The sequence below is a fragment of the Salminus brasiliensis genome, chromosome 6 (assembly GCF_030463535.1).
Source record: "Salminus brasiliensis chromosome 6, fSalBra1.hap2, whole genome shotgun sequence".
In the NCBI taxonomy this organism is placed as follows: Eukaryota; Metazoa; Chordata; class Actinopteri; order Characiformes; family Bryconidae; genus Salminus; species Salminus brasiliensis.
In genome coordinates this window covers 39,277,717-39,298,589 of record NC_132883.1, presented here as the reverse complement: position 1 = coordinate 39,298,589, position 20,873 = coordinate 39,277,717, and the positions used below count along the sequence as shown (strand labels likewise).

The following is a 20,873-nucleotide window of genomic DNA, read 5'->3' as shown; positions in this document are numbered from 1 at the left end:
TTTGTTTTAATGCAAAGGAATTCAGCAAACCTGAGGATAGCTCAGGTCACTCTGCTGTTGCCATAACTGAGACTTATCAAACCAGGTGCATACAGGTGTGATGAACTTCTGCTGCTCCCCGAGCCTGGACCTGAAGTCCTCCCAGGCCAGAGAAAAGGCTTCTGTCCCCTTGCGTTGTTCGTCCACTCCAGATGGAGACAAAACACTGAAGACAAAGTTACTTGGACAAAATGCACTTCTGAAAATAAAGGTTCTTTGAGTGACAGGATGGGAGAACCATGTTTGATTTGTTTGTAATAGAGATCTAGACAATAGTGGTTCTTCTATGGCAACGCTTAAAGAACCATCTTAATTTTAAGAGTGTAGGCCTAAGGTTCCAGATCTAATAGGGGTCATTCCCCCGATTGTAGTGTTGTGAAATTGTCCTGCACCTATAGGACACCTTCAGAACAACAGATGAACCCAAAACCTGAAGACAAGTGTAGGCCTAAGGTTCCAGATCTAATAGGGGTCATTCCCCCGATTGTAGGACACCTTCAGAACAACAGATGGAGACAAAACACTGAAGACAAAGTTACTTGGACAAAATGCACTTCTGAAAATAAAGGTTCTTTGAGTGATGGCATGGAAGAACCATGTTTGGTTGCGTAAAGAAGCATCTAAAGAACCTTCACTTGATTACCATTTTTCAATGGTTCTTCTAAGGCATCGCTCGCCTTTATTTTTATAAGCATAGGCCTGAGGTTCCAGATCCAATAGGGGTCATTCCCCCGATTGTAGTGCAGTGAAACTGTTAGCAAGGTTCCTAATCCACATGTAGCACATATTCAAACTTCTTTCCATAGTTTTCTTACTAACATAGAGTTCCTTTACCAGTCAATCTTCATGCAAAAACCATGTATCTCCAAAACAGCAACTTTACAGGAGAGGGAGAAAACCTTTGTAGCTTTCAGTGGAAGTCAGTGTACAAAGCATTTCTATTGGTCCATTCATCAAGACATTTTGACACAACGTAGACTGACCACTTCTGACAGTGTCAAAATCTGATCTCAGAAGTTGGAGCATGCTACCGATCTACATGAAGACTTGATTAATAAGATAACTGACAAGATCCGGGTAGCTTATCATTAGTGTAAGCACAGTTACTGTCACAGTAAGTCATTTGGACAAGGCAGGCCTATTATAATTCCTAATAGGGATAATTCCTCCACTGTGTTGGAAAATGAGCTCAAAATAAGAGCAAAACCCACAGAAAGCTGTTTAGTCTTTCTAATGTATTTCTATTTCTAAGTTGAGCAACCAAACTTATGATAATTCTCCTCTTCAGTTGTCTTTTACGTGATGCTTGGCATTAAAACAGCTCTTGGTTTTAACGTTGCCTGTCTTATGTTCAAAAATCATTATAAATAAACACCATATCAGCCATAAAATTAAAACCGCTGACAGGTAAAGTGAATAACATTAAATACCTGATAACAGTGGCACGAATTACACATTAGACAGCAAATGAACTGCCAGTTCTTAAAGCTGATGTGTTGGAAGCAGGGAAAACAGGCAAGCATAAGAATCTGAGCCACTTTGACAAGAGCCAGATTGTGATGACTAGATGGGCAGATTGTCACATTGTCAATGTTGTTACATAAAACATTAATTAAACATGTGACTCAAATAATAGGGCAAATATTTCTACAAAGCTTTGGACTGGATTGCTGTTATTGGTTTCCGCAAAAGGCTCAGGAAAACCAATTCCCTCAGTGTGCCCTAAGAGCAGCCTGTCCATCTCCGGCTCACCAGGTAAACCTGCATTTATTGATCTCGTGCCTGGAGAGCAGGGTATGAGTTTTTTCTGCGGGCGCTGGGTACAGCCTGCCCAAACCCCTCAGGCTGAAAAAACCCTGCTTTCACCAGCTGGTGGAAAGAGAATGAGAGAGAGGAGGCACACATCAGAGGCTGCAGACACAAAACACCCGCCTGCACCAACCAGCTGGCCAGCCAAGTCTGTGTGTGGCACATTCTTTTTCCTGAACCAGTCCCAACCGTCATCTGTGGACATACAACTCAACAGTCTAACTGCGTTCTGCTATCATAAGTCTTATTCAGATTTGATCTGTAATGACATTTTTTTATGTATCTTCAATAAGACTCTCACACCTGCAGTAAAATCACATCAGGACCAGGGAGCTTCTACTAGTAGTATGTTTTCATGCACATAATCTGGCCTAAATGTTAGAGAAGCAGTTTTGATCCCCAGCTGAGAAAGCTAGCTGAGAAAGGCCAGTCTCCCTCCACCCATCCTCACCCTCTTCTATAGAGGGACCATAGAGAGCATCCTGAGCAGCTGCATCACTGCCTGGTTTGGGACCTGCACAGCCTCTGACCGCAAGACCCTCCAACGCATTGTGAGGACAGCTGAGAGGATCATCGGTGTCTCTCTCCCCTCCGTCATGGACATTTACACCACCCGCTGCATCCGCAAAGCAACCAGCATTGTGGACGACTCCACCCACCCTTCACACAGTCTGTTCTCCCTCCTGCCATCAGGAAGAAGGTACTGCAGCATCCGGTCCAACACGACCAGACTCTGCAATAGTTTCTTCCCCCAAGCCATCAGACTTCTCAACTCCAGAGACTGAACTGATGTTTTTTCCTGTTCCATGCACACACACACACTCTCTGCACTTGTATTGTGTTGCACTTGTGTTTTGTATGCACTGTCTATGTTGCACCATGGTCCTGGAGGAACGTTGTTTCGTTTTACTGTGTACTGTGTATATACTTGAAATGACAATAAAAACCCACTTGACTTGACTTGACTTGACAGCCTTCTCCATGTTATCCTTCTAAAAATGATTAATATGGGAGTGGCTTCTCGATTTACGCACTGCCCCCACCTCCAAAAAAGTGACGATATCCAACCTTATAACCTATTTGTAGTAATAATGAAATTTTAGTGTGTAAATTAGCAGCTACATGTTCATAAGGTATATGTAGGCTGTAGGCTATAGGCCATGCTACACAATGACATGGCTAAAGCTGCCAGCAGTGTTGCACCTCTGGGGAGTCCTTTCCCTTAAATTCTGGATTTGACTGAGGGTTGCCACAGAATTGAACTACCCAAGATATCTCTGTCATGCACAATGACACTAAATCCCTCCTCAAGAGCCTCCATAAGCGAGAAGTTAGTTAGTTAGTTAGTTAGTTAGTTCGTTCATTTTGGGATGGGCTTATATAAGCAACTTTGTTTTATTGTTTTTAAGTCTAATATTACAGTATAATTTGCCAAAACCTGAAATATTGCAATATGCCCCATATTATAAAGAAAATGTTCATTAGATTAGAAGTAAAGACATGTAATACAAGGAGAGGACTTTCCCAGCCACTATGAAAGCACCGCCAACTGCTCTCACCCCAAACCTAGTTACTGACATGACATGTGTCAGTCCGAGTATCCGTGCCAGGATAGCTGCCATGAGCGACTGTCAAGAGTGCTTATGACACCTGTTATAACAAGCAGCTTCATTCTTAAGGTAGGAGATCCATCATGTCTTCCTGAAACTGACAGACTTTTTATTCTCAACATACTGTACAGTACTGGTCTCGTGCTTCAACTGTAAAAATGCTGAATGAGACACTGGGAAAAGCCACACAAGCAACAGCAACCATGCAGAAGAGACAAATTAGTGAGAGAGTGAGTGAGAGAGGTAGACGACACACGGGGAGGGTGAGGAGAGATGAGCGTGAGAGAGCGAGAGAGCGCGAGAGAGAGAGAGAGTGGAAAATGAGCAAGCCCATGCTGTCAGAGGGAGAAAAGCCTCAGTGTGGTGCTCTCTCTGTCTCTCTTCACTTGGACCATCATTACTCCAGACTCTTATCCACTATGAGGATTTTTTAAAAAATCAAAAAAAAAAAAAAATCAATCAAACAACCTTTGGAAACTTTGTTCATGTCAGATTCTGTGAAGCCACTTCATCTTTTCTGTAAGTATGCCTGTATGTCTGCACCTGTCTCCTCAACCGTCTGGCAGAGCTGCGAGTGTATTATGTGTGTGAGTCCGGCCACACACATTTCTCCATTCGTTGGGCTTATGCACGCTCCCCCAGTCTCCTTGCTCCAGCGCTCCGGCAGCTTTCCACCTCGGATGGACACAATCCCGCTCTCTCCTGTTCTTCTCATCTCTCCTGTTGGAGTGTGGCTGTCGCTACTTTGTCCCGGAGCCCCCCCTGGCCTCCATGAGTGCAACTGAGGACACCCGGTTTGTCCCTGGAAGGTAAGTTGGAAGCTTGCCCTGAAGCCGTAATCATAGCTCACAGGAACTAGAACCTTCAACACTGTTACTGTTACATATTTTGAGGAAGTTCTGGAGTCAAGAACTAGTTATATATGATGCTCCTGCGCTGGTTTTGGAGAAGAAGGTGTGTTAACATATTTTAGGACAGGTTCTGGAGTATCCAGAGGTTTCTAGCATATCAATTTTGGAAGATGGTAATTCTGCAACTAGTTCTGGAGAAGATAATAAGTCACCATATTGTAGCACAGATTTTGGAGTAACCAGAGGCATGTTTTGCCAGCAGCATGCCTACACATGTTTTGATGCAGAGGGGAAGTTACCTTATCTCTTATCTCCATTTTTGCCCCCCCCCCCCCCCATCATTTCTAGTACAAGTTTGGGAGTAAGCGGATGTTCCTAATACAGGTTTAGGGTTGGCAGATGTTTCTAGTACAGGGTTTGGAGTAAGCGGATGTTACTAATACAGGTTTAGAGTAGGCAGATGTTTCTAGTACAGGGTTTGGAGTAAGTGGATGTTCCTAATTCAGGTTTTAGGGTTGGCAGATGTTTCTAGTACAGGGTTTGGAGTAAGCGGATGTTCCTAATACAGGTTTAGGGTTGGCAGATGTTTCTAGTACAGGTTTAGGGTTGGCAGATGTTTCTAGTACAGGGTTTGGAGTAAGTCGAGGTTCACAGTAGATGTTCTGGAGTAAGAAGATGTTTCTAGTACAGGGTTTGGAGTAAGTGGATGTTCCTAATACAGGTTTTAGAGTAGGCAGATGTTTCTAGTACAGGTTTTGGATTAGACAGAGGTTCATGGTACAGGCTTTGGAATAAGTAGAGATTCACAGTACATGTTCTGAAGTAAGCAGATGTTTCCAGTACAGGTTTTGGAGTAAGCGGATGTTCCTAATACAGGTTTAAGGCTTGGCAGATGTTTCTAGTACAGGTTTTGGAGTAAGCGGATGTTCCTAATACAGGTTTTAGAGTAGGCAGATGTTTCTAGTACAGGTTTTGGATTAGACAGAGGTTCATGGTACAGGCTTTGGAATAAGTAGAGGTTCACAGTACATGTTCTGGAGTAAGCAGATGTTTCTAGTACAGGTTTTGGAGTAAGCGGATGTTCCTAATACAGGTTTAAGGGTTGACAGATGTTTCTAGTACATGGTTTGGAGTAAGCAGATGTTCCTAATACAGGTTTTAGGGTCTGCAGATGTTTCTAGTACAGGGTTTGGATTAGACAGAGGTTCATGGTACAGGCTTTGGAATAAGTAGAAGGTCAGAGTACATGTTCTGTAGTAAGCAGATGTTCCTAATACCATTTTTTTTTAGAATAGGAAGATGCTTGCAGTACATGTTTTGGAGGTAGAGATTCATAGTACATGTTTTGGAGCAGGCAAAGGTTCCTAGTAAAGGCTATGGAGTAGGCAGATGTTCTTAAAGAGTTTGGAGCAGAGTACCATATTCTAGTTACCAGGGTTTTTTTAGTACACATTTTGGAGCAAATTCCAGGACAGGTTTTGAAGCACGGGAACAGTTGTACTGTATTATAGCACTGAGTCTGAGACAGAGGAATGTCTAAAATATTGTATACTATATTCCAGGCATGAAAGGATCTTGCCTTGGACGAATGGTTCTAGGAAACATCTCTAATTGGTATAGAAGCTTTACATTTTATGGAGAGTCTTCAGTGTTTCGGAGGTTCTTCACACTTGCACATCATTTACAATAACAGCTCTTGAAAAGCTCTTTGGTTTTATGTTTTAAGACTGCAGAGGTCCTAGAGCAGTGAACAAGGCTTTAGGTATCAGGGATCCAGATGTGGACAAGGGTTGTGGGACCTTCGAGAACTGATTTTGCTGATGCTTGCATTCGTCACTATTCTTTGCTATCTGTCGTCCTGAGACGAAACAAGATACAGAGGACAACATGCCCTCTTCGTCCTCTTCGTTTGCTTTCCCTTGAATGGTGCTTTGGCTCAAAGTAAGATAAAGGGAGTGTGTGTATGTGTGTGTGTGTGTGTGTGTGTGTGTGTGTGTGCACATATACTGACCTACTTTCTCAGCATCACATTTTTGAAGGAAAACTCGCTGAAGAAACGCCCTAGCCGGAAAGCTTGACCTGAGCAGGAACCTCACATCCGGGCTGAGTCCTCTTGACAACTGTGACAACTGTTGGGCTTTGGTCTCAATTTGCTTTTTGGTGCAATGACTTGCACATGCCACATCCTCTCAATTGGATGGACATGCTGGCTTGCAGCCTAGACATGGAGGCATAACTAATGCTCGATAAATTCAGCCTGCCTTTAAAAACTGCACCCCTTAAAAACAAATGACCATATTTGTACCCTCTATTTCTTTTACCCTTTCTTACAGCAAACTTTATTGTGCCAGTAATCCAGAAAAACACGGATTCAGAGTTTTATGCCACTGAGCATGAGGATGCGCACGAGACATACTGTATACATCAACAGAAAAAAGGCCTCTTTAGCTTCCAGCTGTTAACACGTTTGAAACATCAGGAGGTATCCTCATTACGGCACAGGGACATTTTCCTAGTAAACCCATAACAGACAATTACTTGGTCATTAGAGCTCTAATCAGCAACAATGTCTGCAAATGAAACTCCTCAAAAATAACAAATGAAGCCACTGATGTAAGAACTGATGTTTTTTTCTTGGCCCAGCAAAATCTGTTGCAGTCCTGAGGGGCTGGAGAAAAGCCGGACTAACGTCATTCCAAGCTAAACGACAGTGAATGTGGACCAGAGCTCAGACAGCCCGAAATTCGTCCTTCTGATTCAACAAACCATTTAATTTTCCTGTCATTATCCAGAGGAGAGAGCTAGAGGAACACTAATGCTTTTAGGCAGGGTAATTTCTGAGCTGGTGATTAGTTTGGTATTTGTCATATCCAGTGTGTAAACTCATCAATTATGCAGCAAATCCGGCGCATATTTACTCAACAGGCACAACAGTTTTCCAGTGCCTGCTTCATCACATTAAATGCTGACACAGTATTTCTTGAAAGTATGTGATATTTTATGGATACTGATCAGTGACACTGAATCCACTCATTATGGGTGCCATTAAAGCTGGTAAGTGCCATGACCTCAACAATTTGAGTGAGTCTTGCTTGCAGTTTACTACAGCTGCCGTGATGCTGCAGTATTTAGCTTTTAAATGAGGGGTCAGACACAAAAGGCACAGAGGGCCTGGCTACCACGCTGTTGGCAGTATATACCTCAGTGTCAGATTTTGCTGACCTGTTAACTTTGTATTTTCCAACACTGGCAGACAGGAGCCTGGTGCTCAATCCATTTTTTTTGTTAATGGCGACAACCTAGCCAACAGGCTGCAGTTACAGTCTTTGAAGTGTTTTAGTTATTTTGAGACTACTTGACATGTTTTAAGACCAACTGGTGGGATACTAGGTTACCTTGTTAGCAACTTGTATTAGTCTTGTAGATCCACGGCAAAACTAAAGAAGCAATTGGTGACACCACCAACAAACAACATAGCCGACAGGCTGCAAGTGCACCTTTGCAATAGCTTCTAAATACATATTTCCAGGTATATGCTCGTTATTAAAGACTATTGCCATTGTTTTGAGACTCAGAACCAAAGAAGCGAACTTCAGACATCAAATGTGAAAAAGACTCGGTTGATTAATTACATTTGGAGGCAAAGGAAGAATTGTGTAAATGTGATTTTTGCCTGAGCCAGCGCTTTAACATCTTTCCATCGTTTCCAAAGGGAAATGATGCTCCCTTAGGTCTACTTCCAATCCAGTAGATCATCCAGAATGTTTTAATGAGACCACACCACACTGCAGAGCAAGCACTGCGGGCATTAGCTATCCTGATTTGACAAATTACTTTAACCTCTTCTACTTCTTCATCAGAATCCATCTGTTGACATCGTATGTGGCTGCAGCCAAATGACCCTGGTAATATTAGCGGCGTAAGAAAAGAACTACCCTGGAGACTTGTTTGTGCATGTATTGGAAATGGATGCTAATGCCTTTGGCTGCCCTGGCAGGTTATTAATCCTGTAGGCTGTGACCAGGGGAAAGCCCTACTGTCGCCAGCGAGCAGCACTGTCAAATGCTGTCAGTGTACATGTTCATCCCATTTGCAGATGAGGTGATGAAACAGGAGAGGAGCGAAAGTTGCAATCTTACAATTTAGCAATATAATAATAATAATAAAATGTAATGTTACATTTCTCAAGGCAGATCTTAGTCACGAGTTGATGGAGAGAACGTGGCAAAGTAAGAGCCTGAATGTGTGTTTTATATAAGAGACCAGAAGTGACTGGATGAGTCATGTCACCCTGACCAGGAAACCAAGCAAGAGATTTGGAGCACACTCAGAGATCAAATATCCTACCGTATCTCATATAGAGGAAAAATGTCAAGGCTTTATAGAACCTTATTCCATTGAAGGTGCCCTGCAATAAAAAGTAGAATTTAATGGTTTTGGAGTAACCAAAGATTTTAGTACATGTAAGTGACAAACAGTCTTGTGTCCTCTTTCAAGGGAATCAGGCCGATTCCAAAACCCCAAAACTGTGATGTAACAGTCTTGACTCATGTCCCAAGAATTGACATACACCCAGACCACTAGTAAAACGCAAAGTCTGCATCTGGAGAATACAGAAGTGATAGCGAAAAGGCTCATGCCTTTGGCAAACCGCACACTGAGCTGATTGGACACTCAGAGGACCCAGAGAGGACAGCAACATTATCTGGTAAGATCATTACAATCTCTTTGTTACAGTGCTATAAACAAGCTAAGCTATTCTACATAGCTACTGTAAGCCCCATCACAATGACATAAATCCGCCAGTAAATGCAGAGTTCATAATTTTTTCATGGGCCCACCAAGTGTGTTTTATTTTGAGGAAAAATAACAGGGTGGTAAATAGGCTTGTAAAAACATCTGTGGGCTTTTTTCACCCAAGCCAAAGTCCTTGTGAGTCATAAAATATGTACAGGAGCTCCTTGTGAATCGTGTAAATGTTTCTTGGGGTGCAATTTAATCGTATATGTATGAATTCATACTATCATAGAAATCTGTCAGCAGATTAAAGAGCCTACAGTAGCCTACAGTATGATACCACTGTGGAACACAAGAATGAAGCCCCTAGAAATTACACCAATTTCTTCAGCAGTGGCAGCCAGCACTGAGGGACCAATTGTGCTTGACCCTCAAGCCATTAACGCCACAGTAAATGAGAAGTGAGGAGTAAATGAGGGAGCATTTGTAGCATTTGTAGCTCCTGAAGTCCAAAAAATGATCCTAAAGCTTAGCAAGTTCTGACATGTGTGGACATTTCTGATAAGTTCCTAGTCCACCTGTCAAGGCAAGTAGGAGTGGGACACAAGTTTACTAAATGGAAGCATTTTATTATTATTTTTTTTTAATACATGCCACTTACAACTGTGCAAATGGCTTAACCATTTGGGATTTATGACATTGTGCAAGCATACTTTTAGGCCTAGCACCCCTCTGAGGACTCTCTTCACCATTGCTCTGATTTATCATCAGGGGCAGGCCCTAACTGAATATACACTGATAAAGGTATAATATCTTAAAGGAACCTTTGGTGGTTCTTCGATTTGAAACTGTGGAGAAACCTCTTAAGGTGTTTTGAGGAACCTTCAAGGTAGGGTTTATAGAAGAAAAGGGTTCCTTGAAGGCTCCTCAAAGCACCTTAAAAGGCTTCTCCACAGTTTCAAATTGAAGAACTTCCAACATTCCTCAAAGATCTTATACTTTTAACAGTGTAGCATCATAGAGGAGTCCTATCTCCAAATGTCTGAGAAGGACACTGCATGTTTTAATGTTTTCTCTAGTTTAACACCACCACAACTCAGGAAGAGCTTGTTGGCTAATAAGGAAGATGAGATACCTTGGAGCAAGAAACTATATAATTATACTACAGGGGCACGCTGGACATCAGCCCTCCAGGTTGTGATTATGGTTGCCATTACCTCCCACCTTGGACAAATGTAGAGGCCAACCAGCACTGGATTGTTGTTGCGATTCAATTTAATTAAGTCAAATTGCTTAAGTTTGAAAGGGATGGGATTGGTTTTCCTATCTAGGCCCCAAATGCCAGAAAGGAAAATGGTTAAATGGGGGCTAAAATTGCTGTATGCGAGGGGCAGACAGACAGCGAAATCTCATGAGAGTCTGTCCTCAAACACAGCCAATGCAATTGGTCTCGAGGTCATTTACTGGACCTAGCACACACCCACAGCTCTAATGCTTCCTTAAGACCCCCCACTATATTGTAAGCGACCAGCAAAAGTGCTCTATCAATGTCCAAACATTGCTTTTAAAGCCAGCATGCGCTGGTTGCAATGCTCCATGTTAAGGAAATGAAATCATTGCTGACTGGAATTGTTTTTAAATGGAATCTCCGTCTTTAACCATCGTCTCAAACTGTCTCGGCCCTAAAGCAATTCTGTATGTACAGGCCCTCTTCTCTGCATGCGTCTTTCAGCATCGGAAAGAGGGATGCGAGCAGACGATTGCAATTTCTTGCCGACTGCTTTCAAAATGAATCCAGGCCCACGTCGGGGCTGCTTATCTGTTACCCCTCCTCAGCACCACAAAGACAGTTTCTCAGTGTCAGCATTCAGCAGCCCTGAAGGTCTTCATTGCATCACATTTATTTCATTTTCAAGCACTACAACACTTCAAAGTAAACTTCTTTTGAGAGATGCAATAGAAGAACCGCTATCGGGATGGAGTTCAGGCTGGTTTGTGGAGGGTTGGTGAAGCCTGCCCCAGCCTGGTAGCTTAGGTGAGTGTTGAAAGATGTGAAGGGGGGGGGGGGGGTAGTGGTGGGTGCAAAGATGTTTTGTCATGAAGTTGAGGTAGAACTGGAGGGTATGTATATGCTGAAAGAAGAGGAGTCCGGTTAATTGAGGTGTGGTCCATTTCCCAAAATGTTATAATTTCATAGCACCACTTTTTATGAGATCATGTGGGCCTATTGGAAACTGGAAATGAGGTCCGGTCAAATGATCTGTTCAGATTTGTGGTCAGATGAGACAAAAATGGGGCAAATAGGCCAAGATTTTAAATACTATGTGTAGCACAAACCTGAAACTGTCCATTTCTCAACAAATACTGTGAAACATGGGGGTGGCAGCATCACCTGTGGATGCTGTATCTCAGTGAGGACTGGACATCTTTTTTTAAAAGTGAAGGTGCAAAAAATGTCAGAAAAACATTAAAAAAAACTGAAGCTTGGGAGAAATGTCACTTCTCATAAGTCCAGAGCAACACAGGAATGGTTGAACAACAAAAAGATGAATGGTCTACAATGCAGATCTCAATTCAACCAAGGATCTGTGGCACTATTAGTAAATTGTGGCCCACAGACATCATCCAACCAAGCTGAACAACCTAGAGCAAGTCTGGCTGAAAACTCCACTGGAAGTACACTTTTGATCCCATAAAGAACGTTTAAGTTGAGTGGTTTCAGTTATTTTATGGAACCAGTCATTGAAATCAACTGATTATTAAGCTTTTTATGAGCTGGATCAGGTGTGCTGAGGCTGAAGTATGCACTGCACTGGGGTATCACTCTATTTAACCCATATATCTTCACCTCTCAACACTCTTCAGCCTATCAGTCATCTCTTGAACCGTGGAATGTATTTATTTTTTTATCAGCGTCCTCATTCTCTGGTTCCTCAGACACTGTGGGGTCAACGGCTTAAGTGTCAAGCACGATTGCTCCCTCAGTGCCTGCTGCCACAGTTTCCTCTTTGATTTACTTTGATCTGAAGAAATTGGTGTAATTTTTAGGGCTTCGTTCTTTTGTTGCATATCAGTCTCTAACAGTAGGCTAAAAGCTATCAGGGTTACAGTGCCTTAAATCTCTTCCCAGCTTCCTATGATAGTTTATCATGGGCAGATCATTGCTATAGAGTGCATTATTGAGTAAAGTTAAATTTGATGTGTAAATAGTAAATATGTGACTTTGGTTGGGGGGAAGTGCTCAGATGTAGTTTTATAAGCCTATTTAGAGGCTCAGTCTTTTAGAGGTGCTCTTGTGCGGGATAACAGCATCAGTGAGCCTCAGTCAGCCTAGCGGTAGCTTTTAGCCACTTCAGAGGCGCCCTTGAGCTTGATAACATTGGCGCTTGCTTCAGTCGGCTTAGTGTTAGCTTTTAGAAGATCCAGAGGCGCCCTTGAGCTTGATAATATTGGTGCTAGCTTCAGTCGGCTTATCGTTAGCTTTTAGCAGATCCAGAGGCGTCCTCACGCTTGATAATATTGGTGCTAGCTTTAGTCGGCTTAGTGTTAGCTTTTAGCAGATCCAGAGGCGTCCTCACGCTTGATAATATTGGTGCTAGCTTTAGTCGGCTTAGTGTTAGCTTTTAGCAGATCCAGAGGCGTCCTCACGCTTGATAATATTGGCGTTTGCTTTAGTCGGCTTAGCGTTAGCTTTTAGCAGATCCAGAGGCGCCCTTGAGCTTGATAACATTGGCGCTAGCTTCAGTCGGCTTAGCGTTAGCTTTTAGCAGATCCAGAGGCCCCCTTGAGCTTGATAATATTGGTGCTAGCTTCAGTCGGCTTATCGTTAGCTTTTAGCAGATCCAGAGGCGTCCTCACGCTTGATAATATTGGTGCTAGCTTTAGTCGGCTTAGCGTTAGCTTTTAGCAGATCCAGAGGTGTCCTCGCGCTTGATAACATTGGCGCTTACTTCAGTCGGCTTAGCGTTAGCTTTTAGCCACTTCAGAGGCGCCCTCATACTTGATAATATTGGCGCTAGCTTCAGTCGGCTTAGCGTTAGCTTTTAGCAGATCCAGAGGCGCCCTTGAGCTTGATAATATTGGCGCTAGCTTCAGTCGGCTTAGCGTTAGCTTTTAGCAGATCCAGAGGCGCCCTTGAGCTTGATAATATTGGCGTTTGCTTTAGTCGGCTTAGCGTTAGCTTTTAGCAGATCCAGAGGCGCCATTGAGCTTGATAACATTGGCGCTAGCTTCAGTCGGCTTAGCGTTAGCTTTTAGCAGATCCAGAGGCGCCCTTGAGCTTGATAACATTGGCGCTAGCTTCAGTCGGCTTAGCGTTAGCTTTTAGCAGATCCAGAGGCGTCCTCACGCTTGATAACATTGGTGCTAGCTTCAGTCGGCTTAGCGTTAGCTTTTAGCAGATCCAGAGGCGTCCTCACGCTTGATAACATTGGCGCTAGCTTCAGTCGGCTTAGCGTTAGCTTTTAGCAGATCCAGAGGCGCCCTTGAGCTTGATAATATTGGCGCTTGCTTTTAGCAGTTCTTTGATGTATACCTATTAAGTACAATGTTGGTTGGGGCTGGCCGGTTGTTTTTTTTACCTCCCTGTTATTTTATCTCACACACTGATTTTCCTTTTGTGGCAGGCTCATGGGTAAAAAGTGGCAAAGGACAAATGAATGACTCTCATTTGAAAATGAGATCATCTTAATGTCAGGCACGATGCAGATTCACTCCCCACTCCTACTTGATTTTACAACTGCGGCCCCTTCTGCCTCCGCTTCGCCGCGCTCTCCCGCTGCCTCAAAAATCGGCAGATCTGGGATCGAAGGGGAGCTCTGGGAAATTAGCATGCGGCCCCACTGTTTATTATCGCGCCACTGTGCTCCCGCACAGTTTATGTGGAAATAGTGATGAGATTAAAGTAAGATTAGCTAAGCTAGAAAGGATTAAGAAGATAGGAGGCCAGGAAATGATCTGTCCTTCCAGATTCAGGATATGAATCGAGTGTCTGTTTGTGAGAAGGTCTTTATTTAATACTAATGACCTTAAAATTCAGACAATGGCGACCTTTAAGGGGATTATAATGAAAGACAGATGGCCAAAAAAAAAGAAAGCATGTATAATAAAACAGATGGGGTAATGCAGGGAGAAGGACAAGGCGAGATGAGGGGATGGAGATGAAAAAAGAAAAAGAAAAAGAAAAAAAAACAGGGAGAAATGAAGTGAGACAGGGACATGACCAGAAAGCCAGCGTTTGTTTTTCTTCATGTAGATTTTGTTTCCCTGGCTTTCGCGATCTCTGATGACTAACTAAAAGTGAATAACTCCGATTGTGTGTGAGTGTGTGTGTGTGAGTGTGTGTGTGTGTGTGTGTGTGTGTGTGTGTTTGTTTATCGACAGACTTGAGTGTGATGGCGTGAATATGAATATGATTGGACTGTTAACTCTAAACAAACCAGCGTTAGCTGTTTTTCTTGGGCATAGTGGACCAAACAACTGGACACTAGTCAGAAAAGTCTGTATGTCCAGACTGAAGTGTTTAACAGTGTTACACAACCTGACCTTTTTACAACCGAGAGTGAAATATCCAAATGAAACGATTCGAACACAATTGATGAATTACATAAACCTCTGCAATGTGTTGACCTTGAACACCCCTTCTGGCTCAATGACAGGCTTTAGCTTCACAGTGGCTTTAAAGTGCTATAAATGGGAGGATGGAGCTTTGTTTTTCAAGAGTGATCACAGATCACAGAGGCATGCCAGGATAAGAAGCCGGATATTCTAGGAAAATAAGAAATGCCGAGGATCCGAAGCCTCAGCATGACAGTTCAATCGCAATCCATAATCATCAGAATCAGACGTTTGGTCAGATGATATATCTATAAATATGGAGACTGTTTATGCAGGTCAATTCTGAGAGTCAGATTCCTCAGCGTCCAATAAAGACCAAAGTGAATGAAGTGCCATTGTTTTGCAGTATTTTGACAGTTACATTTCCACTTAAAGGGGAATTCTGACAGTTTAAAGCTGCATAATTAAACTGCTGGGATGTTAACAAAGTCATTCTGGGTGCTTTGGTGTGAAATGCTCTGTTCTAGAGAAACGTATAGAGTCATAGTGGTGGTAAATGGGACCAGGTGTCTGAATAGTGTAAAGGCTCCCTGATAGGAAGTCATTTTATGAGAAGGTTTGAATACAGTTTTAAAAAAATTTGGATTAAAATGTGAAAAAAACTCATTCAGGAGCTATAACTTATTCAAATGAAATAGTTTTCAAATTTTTTTTAGCTTTTGTCCAATTTACCACTGTTTTTATTTCATCAACATTATGTAATGTTAGAGTATTTTTTATCAGCTAAGGATGGTTTCTAGCACAATGTTGAAATGCATTTCAAGAGTGTTTAAACATTTTCTAAAAGTCCTAGACTGAAAATCCAAGACCTATCCTGACTGAAAGATTCATACCAGGTTATTTTTATTATTAATTAATTAATGTATTTATTTATTGATTGTAATCTGAAAAGCTTATTTCCAATATGCATTTGCAGTAACACCAACTATATTACATTAAAATGTAGCTTAAATGAATTACTTTTAGCCAAGCATGAGTGTGTACATGAATCTTAGGCTTATTAGGCTTATTCTGTATGATTATGCACTCATATATATATATATTTTTCTAATGTCATTTGCTTTTATTAGGCGTCCAAGCAAAGTGTGGAAACCCGTTACTTGTTAGGGGTTTTCTTCTTCTTCTCCGGTAAAATGAAGTGCCCAGACCAAACCGCGATGTTGTACGGACATGAAACTTGGTCAACAGGTAATAGTCCCTCCCACTACTCACTACCCAATTGGCCTGATGGTGGCGCTATAGTGCATAGTCAAACTTCAAGGTTTGTATCTCCTACCCCATATGATGTAGAGAGAATTTATTTTTTGCCCCTGATTACTTGTCTCATGCGCCTACAAAAAAAGCCTCAATAACCATATAGCCCCGCCCACTTCAATTTAAAGCTGTGTTGATGTGGCGCAGCAGATAACACCACTACCTGCGGTGCGCTGCCACACAATGTGGGTGACTGGGGTTCGATTCCTGGTCTGCGTGACTATGCTGTGCTACACCAATAAGAGTCCTTGGACAAGACTGCTAACACTGCGTTGGCCCACCTCTGTTTACATTATTGCCAGTGAATTATGTAGACATTATCAAAAGCTAGTGGAATTATCATCAGCAACCGGAGTTCGAGAGAGCACAATTGGCCATGCTCTCTCCCGGTGGGTCGACGGTGCTCTCCAGCACAGGCATCTGGGGCGGCAAAGGTGGGGACCCGACCCTTTCCTCCGAGCATGTTAACTGCCCAGCAATGCTGCATCGGCGGTTGGAAGTTGGAAAAGAGGCTGTGGCTGGCACCAAACTGGAAGAAAAAAGGGGAAATTCAACTATTCATGTTTAATTAAGACTGCTACTCAAAACCATGGATTCATATCACTTAACATTTAGCATAGCCCTTTATTCAGTGCCTCAAGCTCATTTAAGTAAAGCTGAAGAAAGGCTAAGTAAAGATATTTTGAGAGACAGCCGTGAAGATGGCCATAATAGTTCCAGCTCTGCATGGGCATGAATTAGCTTCAAGCCTCAGGGAGTTGGAAAGAGGCGCTGTTTGTAATATGCAACATGCTAATTCTAATTAGCCTAACCAGAAGGGCTATTATTGTTTCCTGCCTTTTCTGACAAAACCACTTCCAGCAGTAAGACCGGGTAAAGGCTTCCCACTTAATACCATACAATAAACACAGTCATAGCCCTGCTTTCATTAACCAGGATTGTCCAGGAATTCTCAACATAATAAAATATTATGTACTTATTTAATTCTTATTTTATTATAAAATCAGCGTTAAAATCATGTCTGAGAGAAGGAACCTCAAGAAACTTGGGCTGATAAGACCCGAAGCCATCCGCTAAATAGTAATTTAATCAAATCAGGAGATGCTTAGAGATGCCCACCCCTAGTACACATGCAACGTTTACCTGTGCTCGATGTGCTTGATCAAGTAGTCCGATATGCCGAGGCTCCACCTCACAATTTAATGCATCTGCTGTAACATTTTGGCCAGAAAAGACAGAGGTCTTGCAGAATGAGCTGTTTTGTGGCATGTGGAGTACCAGCTGCCTGATGTATATCCCACCTTTTGACAAGTACCAATGCAAGGAGATAATTCATGTTATTTACTTCACCTGTCAGTGGATTATTTTTATACATATTGATATTTGCTACATTATCATCTGCTGTGTGAGAATGTTGAAGTTATCAGTGGGAAATGAACTCCAGTACAGCAGCAACCAAGTATGAAACCACACTGTCACAAGACTTACTGTATTATCGCTGCTATTTAGGTCAGCAATAAATCCATTCAGACTTATCTATCTTCTTCTCTGACAGAATGTTACACCACACATCTCTCAGCATATTTGGTACATCCATCAAAAAAAAAAAAAAAAAAAAAGCAATGCATAAATGTGTAAAAAATTGGAATATTGTGATTGAACTATATATATATATATATATATATATATATATATATATATATATATATACATATTAAAGTACACTTAAGTAAAGCTAAGTAAAATAGAAACACTAAGTTAAAGATTACAGTACAGTATGGTTGCATGTGCAAGTTGTGCGATGTGATGGCTTGTGGATAGAAACTGTTCGTCAGTCTGGCTGTCCTGGACTCTTGTAGCGTTGGCCCGATGGGTTGAGTGTGTGTACTGTCCCTGATAATTCTGTGGGCCCTCCTGATGACCCTGGAACAGAGTCTGTCAGCCAGTCACTAAGCTAAATTGCCACTTCTAGGCCGGCCCAGCAAGTATCTGGACTGTTGCTAAAAGTCGGGTCTATACAAGGAAACATATTTCATTGAACTGTCTAGAGGAGTGGGAGCATCTGGTCAAGGTGCAACTTAAGGGAAATTTAGGGACATTTAACCAAATATTAATGCGCTTTATGTATATGTTTGAACCTGTATATATCATTTTGAGTTCAGAAAACCCAAATGGATTCAATTATTAATGGACAATCATTAAGTATAGACAATAAAAGTATGGACCAACCATTTACATTTCAAAATCAGCTCCAGCAGTTCAAAATGCCACCTTCAGGATGCCTTTTTACCCTTGGTAGGTGGCACACAATCCTGCGCTGAATTAAACCTCAAACCCACTGTAAAACTGTGGGCCTCAGTGCCAGTTCAGACAGGCATTATATTCTTCGCATGGTGGATAGGAGAGGAGTGAGCCGTGCAAATAAACTTCCCTCGGCACACTCCATGAGGGCAGATCAAATCAGCTCCAGACTGTTACTCAGGCGCATGATCATCTGTGCTCTGCCCTGCATACCCCAGCAGTCAGCCGGGACCCAACCTGCCACTGTCATTTCTTTTTTTCTCAATTTGAGATTGCTGTAAGACTCTACAATCTACAGATTTACTAATCTTACCTCAACCTGATGCAAGATCTGAAGCTGGAGCTTGATTGTAAAACAGCCCTTTACACTGGCCTGCTAGAAAAAAGAACAGCACATTGGGCTTTAATAGTGCACTTTCCCACTGAATCTCCTCAGAAATATCTCCTGAAAAATGTCTGGAATAAAAGGTGGCCTCAGACTTCTTTTTTTCACAGTACATTAAAGTACATTAAAATTTAAGAGCCGCAGTGTTTGCCTCACTTGCCTTCACTTACCACCAAAGCGACCCTGTTCGTTCAATATGCAATTTGCAATGCTAAAGCCTATTGACCGCTGTGTTTAAATGGCTAAGCCATTTGTGGCTGAAACCGTAGATGAAAGGGTGGAGGGGGCGGCAAAGTGAAGGAAATAAACAGGCGAGGCTTTAATGTATTGGGAATTTCTGTGAGCAGGTGTGTCATGCGTGTGCTGCCATCTTCAATTGTCCTTCTGTGGAGAGCAATGGAGGCGGCAGTGATCAGGATGAATATGGTAGGGTTGCGTGGTCAGGCTTTGGATTGATGAACTGCATGACAGGCTGAGATTTTATCACAGGAACGAGGTGGAGGGCGTTCACAAGAGCGAGGCAGAGATTGGAAAGTGTCTGAGAGAGGTGTCTGCTTTGGTAACTGAAAGATGATAGTCCTGATGTTTTTCCTGCTCCACAGAACGGAGAGTGGAGAAGAAAGGAAAGGACCAAAATTCTAGAAAGCAGATATGGATAGATAATGAGAAATGCAATCTTACTGCAGTCAAAACACTGGACTGACATCTGGGATTGGTTGGCTTCAGACTGTATTATCAATGACTTAAACTGCTAGAAAAGTTGTGCATAATGTGATAAACTGATCCTGTGCACTTCACTTGAGCAGTGGCAAAGTGTTAAATAGAGAGTTGGCTAACCGACTATTGATTAGAAACTAAAGCAGTGGTGGGGGGGTGTTAAAGATGAAGCTCCACGCGGGACAACACACATTTAACAGCAACATATCAAATGTTCAAACTCAAAAACGTCCCAAAACACAAAATCACCTTCGTAATCTTTCCCTCAGACGTTATTCATGTGCTCCAAACTTTTTCTTCTTCGCGCCCACGTCCTTAGTCATGTGGAGTCCCAAAAAGTCTTCAAATATTTCTTTATGTGTGCTCAATTCTATGGTCATGCTGACAATCCTCAAATTTCTATGCAATGTTTCTGCAACATTCTGAGTATAACACACACAATATTGGGCTGCAAATATTATTTTAATTGAGTGAAGTTCAATTAAGTTCTTTTCATTTTAATGAGCAATAATTACTGGACTCGAGAATCATTGTGCACCATGACCTTGATGAAAAGCTGGATGTGGGTCGAGTTGACATATCGGGACATGTATGTCCTTAGTATTGACTTCAAGTGTTCATCTGCTACATTTCAGTTCAAAGTTCCTGTTCAAAAATAAAGAAGCAAACATTTGGAAGACAAAACCAATTTTCTGGCTGACTTGGCTGATCTGGGGTAAGTGTAAAATTTAGTAAATTTAACATCACTAACAAAATATTTTCTGAAATAGTATTAGGTTTAGAGTTAAGGACCAAGGTTAGAGCTAGGCTTAGGTTTTGGGTTGAACATGAGGTTAAAAGTTGGGGAAATTAAGGTACATTTCATAGATATTTATGGAAAACATTTACATTTACGGCATTTAGCAGACGCTCTTCTCCAGAGCAACTTACAAAAGTGCTTTGCTATTTCCCAAGAAAAACCTCAGCTAGTTTGAATAGACTAATAATTCAAGTTTAGACACTATTAGTCACTACAAGTCAGTAAGGTGAGCACTCTGCTATTCGCCCAAGTACTTTCTGAAGAGTAGGGTCTTCAGTCTGGGTTTGACACCCAGGAGAAGTTCGTTCCACCACTTCGGTGCCAGGACTGAAAAAAGCCTGGGTGCTTGTCTTCTGTGGATTTTGAGGGATGGCAGGTCGAGCCGAGCCGTACTTGAAGCTTGAAGGACTCTTGGTGCAGATCGGCTTTTGACCATTGCCATCAAGTACAAAGGGGCTGGTCCATTCTGGGCTTTTTAGGCCAGTGTCAGGGTTTTGAATCTGATTCGGGCAGCAGCTACAGGAAGCCAGTGAAGAAAACGCAGCAGTGGAGTGACATGGAGGAAACAGCTATGCAGCATAGGAAATTATCACCAAATGAAGAAATCTTTACTGGGTGTAGAAACTTGTACATTATGAGGTTCTTCAAACTCATCTCACATTTACAAAAAATGTCTTTGTTAAAAGGTTGTTTTAAATAAATAGAATTATTGAGACTGACCCTTGGTCATGCTGCCTGCCATCAGCAGCCAGAGC

The 20,873-nt window shown here is 42.1% G+C and overlaps 1 protein-coding gene across 1 annotated transcript in view; it reads left to right on the top strand.

The window, feature by feature from the left end:
* The first annotated feature begins 3,828 nt into the window (after positions 1–3,828).
* opn7d (opsin 7, group member d) overlaps positions 3,829–20,873 on the top strand; it is a 44,225-nt gene continuing 27,180 nt past the window's right edge. Inside the window, exon 1 of the mRNA XM_072681075.1 lies at positions 3,829–4,267. The gene's annotated coding sequence lies outside the window, so the exon portion shown is untranslated. The remainder of the gene's footprint in view (positions 4,268–20,873) is intronic.